This window comes from Dipodomys ordii, unplaced genomic scaffold (assembly GCF_000151885.1).
Source record: "Dipodomys ordii isolate 6190 unplaced genomic scaffold, Dord_2.0 Scaffold91, whole genome shotgun sequence".
NCBI classification, from domain to species: Eukaryota; Metazoa; Chordata; class Mammalia; order Rodentia; family Heteromyidae; genus Dipodomys; species Dipodomys ordii.
Genome location: NW_012267307.1, coordinates 1,161,339 through 1,177,629, shown reverse-complemented (window position 1 = coordinate 1,177,629; position 16,291 = coordinate 1,161,339). Strand labels below are relative to the sequence as shown.

The 16,291-nt window shown below is 48.9% G+C and overlaps 1 long non-coding RNA gene across 1 annotated transcript; it reads left to right on the top strand.

Moving 5' to 3' along the window:
- Positions 1 to 2,902: 2,902 nt before the first annotated feature.
- On the top strand, positions 2,903 to 4,632 carry LOC105993006. Its single transcript, XR_001175429.1, has 3 exons — positions 2,903 to 3,010; positions 3,675 to 3,900; positions 4,551 to 4,632. It is a non-coding gene; the product is annotated as an uncharacterized LOC105993006 (long non-coding RNA).
- Positions 4,633 to 16,291: the final 11,659 nt, after the last annotated feature.

Sequence of the window (16,291 nt, the reverse complement as noted above, 5' to 3'; positions counted from 1 at the left end):
TGTGATCTGCCTTTAACATGTCCTTTCTCCTCAAAGGTGGAACAAACTCCTGGTTTGCATAGGTTCATTCCCAAAGCCTTTGCCTCAGGCTTTTAAGATACAGGCAGAAAGCTCAGGAAAGAACAGAGGTCATTCCCCCAGACTTTGACATGAGTTTGCTTTGCTGCTGAAGCGTTCCTTGGGGATGCTTGAGGAAGTATACATATACATCCCCACACTATACGCAGAGCCGGAACATAGCCTTCGGGCAGAGGAGAGGTGTGAGCACACACCCCGTGGGGCCCCGTGGGGCTGGTGGGGGAGCCTGTTGGACATGTGCTTTGCACATCTGTGTCTTGGCCGATTCCTCCTGCAGCTCTGTGCTCCAACCATCCCAGGGCTGCCGTCTTCCCAGCAGGGACCACAAAAAGAGGGCCAGATGCTGACTTGGACGATTCGTGGCCGTGTGGGTGAGGACATTTCTGTTCAAGGTCAAGAGCGTGTTTGTTCATTTTCAAACCCTTTGGCCAAGGCCTGGGAAGACAGCTGCTTCCAGGCGCTTATGCGGCCTCTGAATCCGTTCTGATGTGTGCTTTCCTGGGAGCACACAGGGCTGACATCCCTGATGGAGTCATCGTCAAGGCAGCCATCTCCTCCCAGCTTAAAGATCGTTGAGCGGGAAGATGAGAACAGGAGGCCTCTTCTCAGCTAGCAAAAGATGGAAGGCTGTGACAAGCCAGCTTGGAGAGAATGGCTGGGAGGTGTGATCTTTGGGGAAAGTAGCCATTCTCTGTAAGTTGATCCGCCCATCCATCTACCCATCCATCCATCCATCCATCCATCCATCCATCCATCCATCCATCCATCCATCCATCCATCGTCTACCCTTACCTCCATCTTATCTGTCAATCCTATATAATGTATCTATTTATATCTGTCATCTATATCAATTCCTGGATTTTCTTTAAAAAGAAACCCCTAGCATTTTATTTTGAAAAGAAGCGGTTGAGTGGCGCAGTGCTGTTCTGAAGCTAACATTCAGGGCGGTGCTGATGTGGAGCGCAGCTGACGGAGCTCCGCCCAGGCGCTGGAACTCCGGCACTGCTGGCACAGCCTCGTTCTCAGAGCTCTGGCGAGCGGGCTGCGTGGAAGCCGGCAGAGCACTCACCGTTGCCGGCAGGTGACACGTGCGGGTGGGAGACCGAGAGAGAAGCCTGGGAAGTGGGGGACAAATGGCCCTCACCCCAGTTTACCAGGCCCTCCCTCTGTCCCTCTGCCCAGCTGCAGGGCCGACGTGGGCATCTGGGCTTTTGAAAGTGGTTCTTCAGGTCTTTTGAGTGGTGTGTGGGGGGTGAGGGCAGCAGGAAGGTAACTCAGGTCTTACTCCTGGCCTGCCCCAGCCCTGTCTGGCAGGGCTCAGGGAGTGTGGGAAGGATGGAAGACCACCAGGGCCAAGATGGAGGAGTGGATGCCTCCATGTTGGCATCCACACCCTACCAGCAGGGTGCTTTCGGCCATGTTTCTGCTCCTCTCGGCTCCACGCCCTTCACAGAGGTGGGACTTGGAAAAGTGTGCTGTACATGTGTGCGTGTGCAAACATATGTGTGCTGTACATGTGTGCGTGTGCAAACAGATGTGTGAGGGAATGTGTGAATGTATGAGAGTATCTAAGAGTGTGAGTGTCTGGGTGTGCATAGGTATGAAAGGGTGAGCTTGTGTGAGTGTAAATGTGTGAGGTGTGTGAAGGTGTGTGTACATGCACATGAATGTGTGTTGCGAGAGTGGAGAAATATGAAAACGTGTGCTTGTGTGAGTGTCTGAGGGTGAATGTGTAGGTGCATGAAAATATCCGTGAGTATTGGTGTGGATGTGTGTGAAGGGATGAAAAGTGAGTGTCTGTAAGTGTATTAGAGTGTGTGAATAAGTGTGATTTTTGGCATGTATGTGAGAAAGTGTGTGAGCATATGAGTGAAAGCGTGTGTAAGTGCATGTGTATGTATGAAAGCATGAGTGTCTGGGTGCATGTGTGTGCGTGTGTGCACGTGTGTGCATGTGTGTGCGTGTGTATGCACGTGTGTGCATGTGTGTGTGTGTGTTCTGCTGGTCTATGCCAACTCCGTGTTTGGAAGGACAGCCCCTGGGGGAGGGGAGGAGATCCCGGGCTGGCCAGGCTGCTCCCTGGGACTGGCCCCCCAGGGCCTAAAGGAGACTAGCGGGGGCTGGGGGGCATTTCTCCAGGTGGACACAGGTGCAGCTGAGGTCCTGGCTGAGCGGCTTCCCAGGGTGGCGGCTCTGTGCTGGGCCGGGGAAACCTTCCTCCACCTGAAAATCGCCTTTCCTGCTCTATGCCTTCCTAGTAGCTGCTCTGCTCCGGGTCGGGGTGTCCTGCCGCTCCGGCCAGTGCCACCCTGCAGACCCCGGCCATGCCCAGGACGAGTCGGGGTTCCTGGGAGAAACTCAGGGTGGGAGAGGAGGAGGCAGCAGGGGACCGAGGCTCACTGACTTCAGTTAGAGCAGGACCACCCAAAGCCCTCTGGTGACGAGGAGAGGACACCAGCCAGCCAGGCAGCGCCTGTGACCCGCACGGGGCTGAGGAAGCTTGGCCTGGGGGTCGGGTCAGGGAGGTCAGGGAGTGCGGGGGGGGGGCGGGGGTCAGGGAGCACCAGGCCCGGGCCCGGGCCGTGGCCCGCAGCAGCCATGCGGGCTCCCAGAGGGGCTCAGTTCCAGCCGCAGTGCGGTGGTGTTTCTGCTTCGCTCAGCACTGAGTCCCCTCCACGAAGCCCTGTCCACGGAGTCGTCCACTGGGCTCTGGGCATCGGCCGCAGTCCTTTTGGCTCCTGATTTTTCATCTTTTGTTTCTTCCTCTAGTCAAGTCATGTGCTATGCAATTATTAATCGCTCACTGTCAAGTCCGCAGCAAGTATTGATCCGAAGAAAGCACTTTCCTCAATTGCTACCAGCTTTGGAAATGGAAATTGACATTAAGTCTTCTAATACCTTGGAAGAAGCTAACGGAAATCGATAAAGAAAGGTTTATCGGAGACTAAACGAAGTGGCGGGGGGGGGGGGGAATCCCTACAAGTACGAATGAACAGTGGTGGAGATGTCTGTTCGGACCCGAGCTGGGCAGGTTCAAAGGGCGCTGCTGTCCTAGCCCAACCCCAATGGTAGACCAACACAGTTTCTTGGGGAAGGGGGGGGGGGAGAAAAGTCTGTGTTCAGAAGTAGGTTCTGCTCTGTTGCGAGAGAGAGGAAGAGGAAGGTAGAGGTGGTCTTTAGTCCCTGTCCCAGGACCTGACCCCCTGCCCTAAAGACTTTCCACTTCACCCCACCTCGAAGGCTTTACCTCCCTGGGGACCACGCCTCTGACATAGGGGCTTCTGGGGGACTTTCAAGCGCTACACTAGCAATTACAGCCATGCTGCTAAAAGTTCAAGGGACAAGCTCCATCTCAAACCTCCTCCATCAGAACCTGATGTCTCTGGAGTGGGCATTTCAGTCAGCCAGAATGTCCTCAAAAACTGACCAGCCTCTTCTGTGTAAAGTGATGTGTCTGTAGCTCCCCCAACCCCAGGAACTAGGGGCTCCAGTTCTTACATGGGGAAACAGAGGCAGGTCTGCTAGATGTGGGTGGAAAATTCCCCACTCGGAAGCTGTCATCTCTTCCGCTGAGTACCACCGCCCCCCCACCGCAGATTCATCCCTGGTCCGAAGGACTCCCCTCCTCGAGAACACGCACTGCATTTCAGGGAGGCCACGCTGCACTGCACATCCTGCATTAGTTCCCGCTGGCTGCTGAAACCAGTTGCAGAGCACAGTGATCCCCTTACAGTTCCAGAGGCCCAAGTCCAACGGCAGCCGCACTGGGCCAGAGCACAGCAGGACTGACTTCCCGCATCCCGGGGCTGCAGCTGCTCCTAGGTCTGTGTCCCCCCCCCCCAAACTCGGGAAGCTCGGCCCTCTGGGGTCACGTCAGCCCCCTCTGTGAGGACGGTTGTGATTGCTTGTGGGGCCCGCCCAGATTGTCTAGAATAACCTGCTCATTTCAGAATCCTTAGTCCGAGCTGCAGCATGCTGAGGTCCTAGGGACCAGGGCTCAGGCATCTCCGAGGCTCATCTCAGCCTGCACCTTAGCCTGACGGAACAAATGCAGGCCTGGGGCACGCGCGCTCACCCCCTAAGTGTGTCTGAAGCAGCTGCACAGGGTTTTGTTGGGTATGAGAAGGAAAGGAGAGGGAGAGAGAGAAAGAGAGAGAGAGAGAAGAGGGCGCAAGAGAAAGACAGAGAGAGAATAGCAGAGCTGAGAGATAGCAGAAGTCTCAGAGTCTCAGGTGAAGGAGGGGGCTGTGGGGTCCCCAAGTTCAGCCGAGGGGAAGGTAAGAATTCACCACCGGCCCTGCTCACTTCTGTGTCTGATGGTGGCTCAAGAAGACTGACAGATATTCAGATCTGTGTCAGTGACCAGCAGCGATGCTATAAACTGTGCAGAAGATCATGTTTCTAGCTAGGTATTGTGGTCCCAAAAGGAACTATTCAGTTCTCACGGTTTACTTTGCCCTTTTATCCTAAAGCCATAGTGTTCTGAGAAACTGTTCTGTGAAGCAAGAGCTCAGTAACGAGAACAGGAGGCGCTTCTCAACCTTGCAGCTGCAAAATATTAAAGTGCAGGCTAGCAGAGGACACATCACCACCGCCTTTGACAAGGGCTTGGAGGAAGGTGGGAGGAGGGGGGTGTTTTGAAAATGTACATCAAGATTATGAATAAAAAGTTCCTGTAGTTAAGTAATAGCTGTATTTTAAAGAGGTATTTGTTCCCACAGAGCAAGAGCAAATAGTGATGCTATGGTCTCTGACACAAATAGTCATTTAGCTGAAAAATCCACTTGAGCTGCTCATTCTTGGAACCACTTGGACATGCCTTTCTGTGTCCCCTGCTCCGAGTGTGGGAATGTCTCCTCTGTCTTGTGAGCTTTCCAAAGGGAAACTGAGCTGTGTGACTAGTGGAGCAGGGGACCCTGGGGAGGTGCTGGGGAGGGGATTGAACTCAAAGATGGTCTAGTGCTTGGGGGACGATGACAGGCAAACCCGTGCAGGAAGCAGCCTGCCTGCCTTCGTCCTTGACCACGTCCTGGGATTCTGGGCATGATGTGGTCAGAGAAAGGTCCAGTGAACCATGGGCTGTGGGGGCCGGGGACCCAGGCTGCCGTTCCAAGTGTGTGCAGACTCTTTGAGCTCCATTTTTTTTGTTTGCTTTTGCTTTATAAAGTACCATCTGGTTCTCTCACACCTCCCGGGGAGCTCACAGCAGCGAGGCCCTGAGCTGAAGAGCACAGGCCGCTCACCTTGGCCCCGTGTCTGCCTTGTGTCCCTGTCTGTGGTCAGATGTGGGTGTCCCCAGGTTGAGCGCTGATTCTTCCTATCAGGGCAGGGACGGGGTGTCAGCGTTTCCGTGTTCCCAGTGCCCAGCTCAGCGCCTGGCATGCAGCTGGCGCTGAGACTCAGCGTGTTGAGTGTGACAGAATTTCCAACTGCAGCCCTCTGTGATTCTGAAAAAATGCTTTGATCATTCTTGGGTTTGGTTTCCTGCTTAAAATGACCACTATCAGCTTTTCTCCATGGCTATTGTGTTATTGTCTCAATATGCCACCAGGGCATGAGAATTGTTTCAGCTGTGGAGAAACAGGGCAGTGAGGAGACCCCACCCCAACGTTGCTGGCAATGGCTCTGAGCGGAGGGGTGCTCTGGGACCCTCCTCCTGGTACTCCATCGGCCCATTATTTGGGTTTGATCTGCCTCTTACAGGCCCCAAGGCTGAGACATTCTGGGGGCGTCTTGCGTTTGTGTGAATCAACGCCAGGCTCATGCTATGGCTGCTTATCTAGAAAGCAGCTGGTGGCAGGGCACCAAAGACAACACTGGAGGCCCTGGCAGGAGGCTCTGTAGTTTCTCTGCAGCAATTACAGGAAACATGCTGGCAAGGCCCCAGGGGGCGCAGAAGGAAACTATGGCAAGAGAGGCTAGGAAGCCATGAGCAAACCATTTTAGCGGCCTTGGAGGACATTGGTTTGCATCATGGGGAAGGAATGCTCATCTAGAGCCAGGCTGCAGAGCTGCATTGCGAACATCAAATATAATTACAAATGAGTGTGACCGGGAAAAACGAGGGCAGCTCCGACGGCTTTTGTGAGTAGCTCAGAACATGACGTGTGCTGGGGAGACATAAAATGTACTCTGGAGGGAGGGAAAACTCTGTAAGACATTGACATTCTGCCAGCCAGGCCCCTGTCGGGCGGGCCTCGCCCGGTGGAGAGGCTTCCCGGCAAGCAGGACTTCAAACGGGCACTCGCCGGGGACTGCTTTCCCTCTCCAGCCTGCCAAAGGCTCCAGGGTCTCTTTTCTCATCTAGGAAGTTGCACATCGGTCCTGGCTCTCCTAACGCAGACACGAGCCAGTCCTCACACCAGCTCCCGTGGACGTGGCCTTCTTTCCTGTCAGACTGGACACACAGAGCCACGGTTCCCCTGGGACAGGCCCCCAACGCTGTGAGCACCCCCGCTCTGTCCTGGGGTCTCCTGCGCTTGGGAGAGGTGCAGATTGCCCCAGATCTCAGGGGAAACCCTGGAAAGGACTTCTCCCAGGATTCGCTCTCACAGAGCCGAGGAGCATGTCTGGTTACAAGACAGGGGAAGAACCCACAGCAAAACCAGCTGGCTTCGCATCTTGGAATTGTGTTTGCCACGTGCTAACGGTCTTCTTTCTAACCAGATTCTTTCTAGTCTGCTGATCTACAGGAGACAGAAGAGCAGTTGTACTGCTGAGATGTTCGGGGGACCCGTAGGAAAGTTGTGTATCTGGCCCTGGAGGAGCCTCGGAGGCGGCAGATGTGGTGGTGAGGACCATGGCCCCCTGGCGGCGCTCAGGAGGGAGACCCTTCCGTGATGAGAGCCAGAGCGCAGGGGCGCCATGGCCAGCGGCGGTGGACCGTCCTCCCGTGGGCCTGGTAGACTTTCAAGCCCAGGGTAGCAGCCTCCAGCACAGACCTCTCACGCCGGTCTGGGCTGGGGACTAAGGGGAGTCATGGCTGCCATCCGTCATTCCTGTTCTTCGTCCCTTCTGAGTCTCTGGAGACAGGGGCTAGGGAAGGCCAAACTCTCAAAAGCTCAAAACACTCAGGCTTAGAGTTTAAGGCCCAGGACCATAAAAGAAGAGACAATAAAAACTAAAGCAAAACTCAAGTAACAGAAGACAAGTAAATGAGGGGAAATGAATGATGTTTGTGTCATCTAGTTACCCAGTATGGAGATAGGTAAAGTTAAGAAAAGGCTTAGGGGATAGGAGAATGAGTTAGAGGGAAATAGAACAAGAGAACAATTCTACTTGTAGATAGAAAGTATAAATGGAAAAGGTTTATGGAAAGGGAATGAAAATACAGTTTAATACTGTGCAATTAATATTGTAATTCAGAGATGCCAGCTTTGGAGAAAAGGAAGCGATGGAGAAGCAGAACTCAAAATTAAGTGGAAGGGGTAAATATTTAAAACTAAAATGTAAAAAGCAAATGGCCATGTGCAGAGAAGTTGAAGGTCATTACTCATCGGGACCATGGCAAGCAAAACCACTGTGGGATATGATTCTGCATCCACACTGTGGCTGTGTATCCCAAAGACAGACAAAGCCACACCAGCAAGGCAGGAAGCGCTGGTGTGGATGTGGAGGGAGTGGAGCCCTCTAATTCCGCTGGGGGATGGATGTGGTACAGCGTTGCGGCCGGGCTTGTGGCTCCTTACAGCTAAACAGAGAGTTGCTGGATGACTCAGTTGTTCCTCTCCCAGTTGTCCAGAAAACCCGTCTTCACATAGGTTCAGACATTGTTTAAGAAAAGCTACTCTATGAATTGTTAGGTGGGATTTGTTCTGGTGTGAACACCATATACTTGTCATGAATCAAGATGGCTATGATATCACCGGGTGATAGAATCATGAGGACTTTTCTGTGGGACACTGGTGTACGACTGTAACTGTACACTCTTCTTCTTTTTTTTTTGTCGGTCGTGGGGCTTGAACTCTGGGCCTGGGCACTGTCCCTCAGCTCTTCAGCTCAAGGCAAGTGCTCTACCACTTGAGCTACAGCGCCACTTCCTGTACACTCTTCTTATTGAAGCCTCATTAACCAGAGCCATGGGGTGAGAGAATGGCTCAAAGACGCATCAGTGGGTGAGCAGGGAGACAAATTGTGGCAAAACCAAGCACAGCTCTGACATCTGTTGCCCTGGGTAAAACTCTCGAGCAGGCAGAAGGCAAGGCCCAGACACCAACGGTAGCAGCCTGCATGGTACCACGTTATCCAGAGATGGCGGCCCATGGAGACAGAGAACAGATGGATAATTACTGGGAGGAGGGGTTCACAGGTAGGGAGTGACTTCTTCGTGTGTTTTGGATTTCATTTGAAATGGGAGATGGGGAAATTCTGGAACTTAAAAACAATTATGGTTGTGACACATTGTAAATGTAGTGAAATGTGTGTAAACTTTAAGATAATATAAGGGTAAATTAGATGCTGCATGTAATTTACTGCAGTAAAAATTGCTGATCAGAGAAGAAGGATGCCGGTATTTTTCGGTCACTTAGTTAAGGGGAGCAGAGGTCTCACTGGACAGTTGCCCCTGAAGACAGCTGTCCTAGTGGGTCATGACAGCTGACTTACTGCAGAGGTACCACTGAGCCTCATGCCCCACTGTGCATGAATGTGTACACACACACACACACACACACACACACACACACCATGCACACTACACTGTGCACACTCACAGCACATCACTCATATGCATGCACATTACTATTGGTTTATTTTCTTGAACTAGAGTGTTATTAAAGACAACATGAGGTTGGTTTCATTTCAAAAGGCACTGTGTACTTTTTACTCTTTCCTGTTCTACCTCCAGTTGCCTTAAAGGCAAATGTGATGACAGAAGCTCTAGTGGGTACTTTGATGATTAGTTATTTTTATGTATGGAAGCCACTGTCTAGAACATAAAATCTGAAGGACCTTGGATCTTATCCTGGATCTGCTGTATTAGCTTTGGTCTGTGTACTTCCTTTCCATTTAAAGCATTATTTTTCTATTATACGTAGCCCAAAACAACATCTTAATGGATGTACTTCACATATCTTTGCAAATTTCCCCACCAAATCCAGAAGTGTAGATGTGAAATGTTGAGTTTTCCAGATAAAAGATAAAGAACAATATTGTATTGCAAATGATTTGAGAACATTTCTGTTCTTTCTCCAAGGTCCTTTCCCGGTGATAGCTCTTTCATTGGAATTCAATCTCTTTCTTTCTTTTTTTTTTTTTTGGTCAGTCGTGGGGCTTGAACTCTGGGCTTGGGCGCTATCCCTCAGCTCTTCAGCTCAAGGCAAGCGCTCTACCACTTGAGCTACCGCGCCACTTCTGGTTTTCTGGTGGTTTATTGGAGATAGGAGTCTCACAGTCTCTCTTGCCCGGGCTGGCTTTGAACCGCGATCCTCAGATCTCAGCCTTCTGAGTAGCTAGGATTACAGGCGTGAGCCACCAGCGCCCGGCTTCGATCTCTTTCTTTTTTGTCTTTCAAACCTCCTCCTAATGCGCAGCCAACTATTCTCTGCCTGACACTTTGCCAACTTGAAGACTCTTGAGGGCAGCTTGCTGAGCAAGACAAGACTTCCCCTGGTCACTGAGTGTGTCCTCACAGGGACTCAGTTATAGATTTTTTTTTAAATCTTTTGTTTGTCGGTTGTGGGGCATGAACTCTGGGCCTGGGCGCTGTCCTTCAGCTCTTCAGCTCGAGGCTAACACTCTACCACTTGAGCCACAGCACCCCTTTCTGCTTTTTCTGCTTATGTGGTGCTGAGGAATTGAACCCAGGGCCCCATGCATTCGAGGTATACACTTACCACTGATCCACCTTCCCAGCCCTCAGTTGTTTTGATTACACCCTGTCTCTAACTTATAGTCTCTCCACTTAAACACTGAAAGTGTTCCCATATATCCATCCTGTTTTTCACTTTCTGAACAATATTCAATAAATTGCATCAGCTATTCAGCTCTTCATTATAAAGGATACCTCCATATCTCAATGCTGGTTTAGTGGTGATAATTTAAATTTTATTTTTTAAATCATGGAATGCTTTTATTTGTCCTTCTGTTATAAATGATCGCTTCACTGGGTAAGATGTTCACTGGCAAAATAAAAATAAAGTTACTTTTATGTTTTCAGCTTCATCATTCCAAACCCTCCTAGCTTTTAAGGTTTTTGTTGAGAAATTTGATGGGTTTCCTCTTATAAATGACTTCTTTTTTGCAGCTTTCATTATTATTTCCTTATTCTCTGTTTTTTTTTTTTTTTCTAGTCTTAACTATACTATGTCCTAAAGAGGTTCTGATTGTCCTGGTCTGTTGGGTCTTCCAAAAGCCTCTTGTACTTGGATGACCTTTCCTTTCTTAAGATTTTCTTTCTTGGGGCTGGGAAGGTGGCTCAGTGGTAGAGCGCTTGCCTTGCATGCCTGAGGCCCTGGGTTCGATTCCTCAGCACCACATGAGCAAAAAGAAAAAAGCCAGAAGTGGCGCTGTAGTTCAAGTGGTAGTGTGCTAGCCTTGAGCTGAAGAGCTGAGGGACAGTGCCCAGGCCCAGAGTTCAGGCCCCACGACTGGACCCCCCCCCAAAAAAAAGATTTTCTTTCTTAAGATTTACTGCTATTACTTTGAGTATATTTCCTATGTCCTTGGATATCACCTCTTTACTCTCCTCACTCCGTATCATTCATAGGTTTGGTCTTTTAACTATGCTCCTTTGAGGTCTCACACATTTCCATGTTTCATCTATCTTCAAGGCATGACTTCCATATCACCTACTCTGCTGCAGAGACTTTCCACCTTATTTTTCATCTCCAAAACTTCAATCTGGTCATTTTTCAGGATTTCAATCTTTATTGAGATCCTTTTCCATGACTTGCATTGAACCTCTACTTCATCTAGTTTTATTTTTTATTTTATGTATTTTTTTTTTGTGAGTCATGGGGCTTGAACTCTGGGTTTGGGCACTGTCCTTGCACTCTTCAGCTCAAGGCGAGTGCTCTACCGCTTCAGCCACAGCGCCACTTCCAGTTTTCTTGTGGTTTATTAGAGATAAGAGTATCATGGACTTTCCTGCCCAGACTGGCTTTGAACCTTGATTCTCAGATCTCAGCCTCCTGAGTAATTAGGATTACGGGCATGAGCCACCAGTGCCCGGTTTCATCTATTTTAAATATGACTTCTTTGATCTCTTTTGTATTTCTGTTTAAGCTCATTTAGCTGTTTATTTGTATTTACTTGGTATATTCATTTGGATTTTTATTTGCATTCTCATTGAATTTTTAAAAAGTGTTTATTCTTCTCTTTGTTTTTGAAGAGCTGCCTTTTTAAAAGTGTCATAAAGGTGATGTACAGAGGGGTTACAATTACATAAGTCAAGCAAAGGGTACATTTCTTTTTGGACAATGTCACCCCTTCCCTTTTTCTCTCCCAGTTTTCCTTTCCAATCCCTCATTAAATTTATTTTAGTTACTTGTATTCATTCTCTTTTAATTCATGTATTTACTCATATATGTACTCTTTAATTTCACTGAACATTATAATAATCATTTCTTTGAGCTCAATATATGTCAGTTCTTGTATTTTTCTGTCTTTTGGGTCCTTTGTTGTGTAATTGTTTTCTATATGTTTTTTATTTCCCTAATTTTATATTTTACCCCATTTTCTTATATTTTTGATGGAATTAATTTATTTGAAGACCCTTGTGGTTTTGGCTTTGAGTTGCCAGAATGTGGTTTTGGTTTTGAGTTGCTGCAAGTTGACACTTTGGATTATACTCTGTATTCTCATAGAACTTAATATTAGCTCAATGAGTCATTTCTCCTTGGTGCTGTGGGGTTGTATCTAATAATGTTACAAGCTCAAAATCCAAGAAAATATTTACAAACAGTAAGGTATTAATGGTTACATTATGTACAACTCAGTCATTTTATATATGCAGAAGAGTTAAGGTTTTTGTATGGTACCTTAGGGAGCAAGAAGGGTAAGCGTACTATGTGGAGGGTAATGAGGGTAAGTTCTTAAGAGAAGGGATGGTGAGGGAAGAGAAATGGAGTGAGGGGAATTGGAAGAAGGGACTGAAATGTGATGGTTGCAGGTAACTGAAATTAATCCTTCAGACACACACACACACACACACCTGTGTATAGGTTTGTATTTCAGCTGTCATGGAGAAAGGTGACAATATAAGGGGGAATTAGAATAAACTAATGATTGAAGAAGAAGGAAACACAGCCAGCTTTCTTCCAGCCTCAGTTCCTGCTCGGGGACGTGGTTTGAACAGGTATACTCCAGCTAGTGGGTGAGCAGGCACTCTGCTGCTCCTGAAACCCACACCTGTCCCCACTCGGTTGTGCTGTGTGTCCTGCAGCACTCCACGAACGGGTCAGAAACAGTGAGGTCCCTGAGGCTGCTGCTTGAGTCAGGCTTGTTATGGCAGAAGCGCAGGAGCTATCTCATGCTGCTCCAGCTGGACTCTTATGGGGAAACTCTACTTCTGAATTTCCCAGGTGAGGCCAGGCACTCCCACATCCTGGTCTCTGCTGGATACTCCTCCCAGGAATAAGTATATTAAACTATGGACATTTCCAACCTTGTGCCATTTTGCTCCCAGGATGAGTGGGGCCCTCTGATTTGTCCTCGCCCCCAAAGGACAGGCACATGGCGCTCCTCCTACCATGCGGAAATCCACCTGATCCCATGCAATGAGACCCACAGGTCTGAGTGTGTGCAGTGTGTGCAGGCATCCTGGTGGTGAAGTAGGTTTTATGACAGTTTAGTGTGACTTTTCCACTGGGGGCAGGAAACCCCATGGCTGCCACTCTGTGTAGCACTCGCCCACCATGGAATTAGGTGCATGGCTCTTTCCTCTTTCTGCTCAGTTGGATTCCTCTCGTGGGGCTGTTGCATTCAGACCTTCCTTTTGTGTTGGGCTTGTGTGGAGCCATGTTCTGCTCACCACTCATTAGCCCTGGGCCGTGGAACTCAGACACACCAGTCTGTTCCTGACCCTGCCTTTTCCCAGACAGGTCTTGCTGTTCTCCATGTAGTTAGACTTTTCTGCCACTGTTTCTTGTGTGTGGGTATTGATAGGAAGTAGAGAAGGAAGAAGCGGAAAGCAAAAACAAAAGCCTAAATTAAGACAAAAGCCAAATCAAACAACCAAAAGGGATCCAGGAAGGAACTTCCACCTTCCTGCTGTGTAGGGCTCTGAGTAAGGTATTTTCTTTTCGAGATGTAAAATTCAGCAATTTTGATTTGGTCTAGGTCTCTGCCTGCCTATCCTTCTGGCATCCTCAGCTCAGCTGGGCTTTCCTTCTGAAGCCATATACCTCCAGTTGGCTCATGGAGAAACAGACAAGATGGCTGTCAACAAGTTGCCTTTTGTTCTCTTAATCCAGCCTGACTGTAGTAATGGCCTAGCTTAACTTTCATGTATCATAGCCAGCTTCTCACAGATAAGGCAGTGAGAAATAAACATCTTTAAAACATTTAAAAGTGCTTTTGAAGCTGCAAGCTGCGACAAGGTGCAAGCACTTGCTAAATACCTTTTCCCCAGACTTTCAATGTCTGCAGGTGCCAGAGAAATCCTGGATGCATTCTGACGTCCACAAGCACTGAGCACTGCATTTTAATACTGGAATGTTCACTGTGGTATTTCAAGCCCAGAAACATGAGACCATAATATATAAGCTGGACTCCTGAGCACCAACCATGGTCTCTGGGGAGCTTTTAATAATGTGAGTAGCAGTATTTCTTGAGAACATGCTCAGAGACTTAGACCTGGGTACACATTTTCTAAAGTCTATGAAGAAAGAACCCTGGGGCTAGCTGTAGTCTGCAAGTACTTTAGTTCTTTTTGTTTGCTCCTAATATGGGTCTGACCTGTTCTTTTCCTCAATGAGAGTTGAATAAGCCCCAGGGTGGTTTTGAAGTTGGTGTCTGTGGCCTGAAATAGCAGTGACACTAGCCTGACACTAGCTACACTCTTGATTTCAAGCCCTGCTTTCTGGGTGTTACCAGTCCCCAGAGCTTGGTGGCTCAGGGGTAGAGTGCTTGCCTTGCATGCATGAGGCCCTGGGTTCGATTCCTCAGCACCACATAAGCAAAAAGAAAAAAACTGGAAGTGGCGCTGTGGCTCAAGTGGTAGAGTGCTAGCCTTGAGCTGAAGAGCTGAAGGACAGCTCCCAGGACCAGAGTTCAGGCCCCACAACCAACAACAACAAAATTTTTTTTTAAGTATTCAGGAAATACTTCTCAATGAATTCTTCTGCCCTGTGGGCTGGAAAGTTCAGAGATGCCAACTGGCTTCCTGTCGAGAGAAGCCTGATGGTCCGTGAAGGTCACTTTTGAAAGCCACGGCTTGGCCTCAGCACCTCTGGCCTGGCCTGGAGGAGAGGACAGGGGTGGGCCTGGGACTCCCACAGCAGGACTGGGAGAAGCCTCACCAAAGAGGGCAGCCTGACCAGGCCCGTGGGAGGGTGGCCCAGAGAGGGTTGGTGCCACAGCTGAAGGTGGAGCTAGGTGGGAAGGAAGGCCCAGCAGGGAGGCCGAGATGTTAAGGCTGGTATGCACCCAGGAGAAGCTCCAGGAATATCACAATCCCAGCTCCCGGTTGGCCCCACGGAGCGCAGGAGCTGTCCACCTCTCTAGGCTGCAATGAAACAGAAGAAACAACAGCTCCAACCATTAAGGTAAGATTCCAGATAGAATGAAAGCTCTCCAGTGCGCCCTTCAGAACGGACATGGGGTCAGCATGCCCACCCCTGCCTCTCCTCACACTTCCCTGGGAATCTTTGGGATGGTCCCACTAAACCGAGAGAGAGAAAGAAGACCAGTAAGTCTCTCTCTGTGGAAATTCAGATCTACTGACTGTAAGATTCTGGACATTTCCACAGCTCTGCGGTCCCTCTCAAGCTTGGAGCATTTCCCGCTCCTCTTGGTAATATGGCACCTGGAAACATGGTTCATAGGCAGTGAGGGTACTGAGCCTGTGAAGTTGTGAGAATTAGCGCTCTCTGACCTCATGCTCCACACAGAAGTGAAACAAAACACATTCCTCTTGGGCAGTGGGCGTGCTTTGCTTTGAGCTTGACAGGGAAGCCAATTCTTCACAGGCTAAGGAGAAGGAACAGAGGTGTCAGAGGTCACGGGAGCATTTGCTGTGAATATCTGAATGGGCCTCCAACCAGATACCACTGAGCAATAGCTGGACTGTCTGCTGTCTCAGACATGAAAAGAAACAGACTTGTATGAAAGAACTGAGAACGCTTTGAACCCCCTATTCATGGTCTCTAGAGAAATGGCCAATGAGGGGAATAATGAAGAATGGTAAAGAGAGTGCCACAATACTTACGGAGACCCCCAAAACATTGTGTTCTTCTAATGCAAGTTGGAGAGAGTGGGTGGTGTAGTGCCAGATTGCACCTGAAGGCCTGAGGAATGGTGCGAGAATCAGTCCAAAGGCAAAAGAGGACTGCAGCTCTGCCACCTTACAGCAGCAGCCAGGCAGATGGCGAACCCCCTGCCCACAGTCTCTGGCGCAGGTCTCCTCACCTCACTTGCAGGGGTGGGCCTCTGGCTTTGCAGAGCCTCTAGACTGATTTGAACACTTGTCCCTTATGGAGCCCAGCCAGGAGTAATGCTTAAGCAACACACGCTTCTGAAAAAGATAAATGGTGTCAATTTGAGGGGAAAACTCACAATAGGAGAGAAGAAGCATATTTAATTTTACAGTGTCGGCCATAAGGCATAAAGGCAGTGAAAAGTACTTCCTCCACAGATATTTCAGACAATTATGAAATAAATATAAACATCACCAAAGTAAAAAGTAAAGTCTTTTGTGTCAATTCAACAGCGAAAACCAAATAAAGCCAGGTTTTGAAGGAAGAGCTCTTACCCTTCCCCCCCCTTATCCTAATAGACGCCATCACAGAAAACTGTCACAGCCAGAAGCCTGCATTAGACCGCTGCAACCTTACTCAAAAAGAACTCTTCTACAAGATATTTGCCCAGAAGATATCCTTCAATGTTTCAATGAACTGCTCATTCAACCTTGGCCTGACACGACTCTTACTATTAATCATTGTGACCAAGGAGATTGCTTCAACGTATCTGATGAAACTCTCCTCTTTATCTTTAAAAACCTTCTGAATGTGCTCCTGTATTCCCACTGAAATGCTTTTCCCAGATAAAAATCAGT